Source organism: Balaenoptera acutorostrata, chromosome 3 (genome assembly GCF_949987535.1).
Source record: "Balaenoptera acutorostrata chromosome 3, mBalAcu1.1, whole genome shotgun sequence".
Classification (NCBI taxonomy): Eukaryota; Metazoa; Chordata; class Mammalia; order Artiodactyla; family Balaenopteridae; genus Balaenoptera; species Balaenoptera acutorostrata.
The window spans coordinates 84736309-84738414 of NC_080066.1; positions in this window are offsets into that span (position 1 = coordinate 84736309).

A 2106-nucleotide genomic window follows, 5' to 3' on the forward strand; every position below is an offset into this window, starting at 1 on the left:
TCCATCTAGGTAGACTTTGGGCCACAATCACCTACTTCAGGGTTTCCTGGGCCCCTGCAATAACCTAACATACAATTTTTCTGGACCCCTGCCATCACTAAAATAGAATTATTGGCCCCTACAGCAAATTAAGTAGATTTTCCTAAGCACCCACAGTCATTTAAGGTACAGTCCCCCAGAGCCCCACAATCACCTAAAGTAGAGATTCCTGGGCACCCCACAATCACTTATGGTAGATTTCCTAGGGCACCCACAATCACCTAAGGTACAATCAGCTAAGGTAGAGTTTCCCGGGCCCTCACAATCACCTATCTAGAGTTACCTAACCTCACAATCATCTAGACAGATTCCCAGCCCCCTACAATCACCTAAATTAGGGATTCCTGGGCGCACAATCACCTATAGCAGAGTTCCCTGGGCCCGCACTATCACCTAAGCTAAAAGTTCCTACCAGGAAACGGGATCAGAGCTGGACGGAGCCGGCACTCAGTTAATCTAGATTAGTAGCTCTCAACTCCAGGCGCACATAGAAGCACTGGGGGGAGCTTTACACCAATGCCCAGGGCCTCTCCCACCTCCCCCAAAATTCTGACGTAGTTGCTCTACGTGCCAACTACAGCATTCCCAAGTGATTCTAATCAGCAGTCAGAATTAGATGAGATCTAGACCTTCATCGTTAACTATTACTTAACCCCCAAAATTCACCAAACGTTGAAAGAAAACTCCAACAGCACAGCAGAGGTAACAAACATGGCAGAAAGAATATTTCCAAGGGAGAAGGAGTAGTAAAGAAGAAACCAGAATACAACATTAATGCCTCAATTTGGAAGCCATATAAAAATCTTCCTAGGATAAACTTCTTGGAAATTAAAAATATTACTGAAATGAATTTGCTGGGCATTTCTTCCACTAATTTTTGCAATTTTTATATAAAATTCACCATTTTAACCACTGTAAAGTATACAATTCAGTGTATTTACAATGTTATGCAACCATCACCATTATCCAATTCCAGACATTTCCATCTCCTCAAAAAGAAACCCCACATCCGTTAGGCAGTCACTCCCAATTCTCCCTCCCCCAGCCCCTGGCAACTAGTAGTCTAATTTCTATCTCTGGATTTGCCTATTCTGCACATTTCATATAAATGGAATTATACAAGTGGCTTTTAGAGTCTGACTTCTTTCATTCAGTCTGATATTTTCAAGGTTTATCCATGTTGTATCATGTATCAGTACTTCATTCCTGTTTATGGCTGAGTAATACCCCATTGTATGGCTATACTACACTTTGTCTATCCATTCATCTGTTGATGGACATTTGGGTTGTTTGCAGTTCTTGGATATTATGAATAATGTTGCTGTGAAGATTCTTTTGCAAGGTGTTTGTGTGGACATATATTTTCAAGGTATATTCCTAGGTGTGGAATTACTGGGTCATATGGTAGTTCTACATTTAATATTTTGAGGAACTGCCAAACTGTTTTCCAAAGCAATCGTACTATTTAACATTCCCATCAGCAGCATAAGAGAGTTTCAACTTCTTCAGCTTTTAAACCTCAGGGTTTTGAAGGGGAAAGGGAAAGAGCTGCCTGGGAACAATCTGAGGAAACTACACCTTGTGCCTTTAAAATGCAGAGAGGACCCCGATGACCCGTGCCCCCTGCCCCCTGACTTTTCCAATGCCACACGGCCACCCATCCTGACTTACCAACCCCACAGCTGACGGGCAGGGCACCTCTCCTAGACAAGGTCGGAGGTCAGCCGCTGGATCCTCCCCGTGCCCCGTACAGAGCCAAAGGTGCTTCTGTTAACCCACAACACTCCGCCACTTCTGCCCCAAGGCCTCCATGCTGGTTTGTCTGCCATTCAGCTGCTGTTACAAGTTCTGCTCACGGAGCTAACAAAGTGTGTCAGTTTACATTTCTCAGCCAAACCTCTTCTAATATCATTTAAAATTCAAAGGAATTGACAATTCAGGTGATCACAGTTAATAAAAACCCTGAGACAACGCACTGCTGTCCCCATTTGGTTAGGCACACCCTCGGGGTTATGCTTATGACTTACCTGCTACAGCTCTCCGAGTTTGGTCGCCAATTTAATAAGG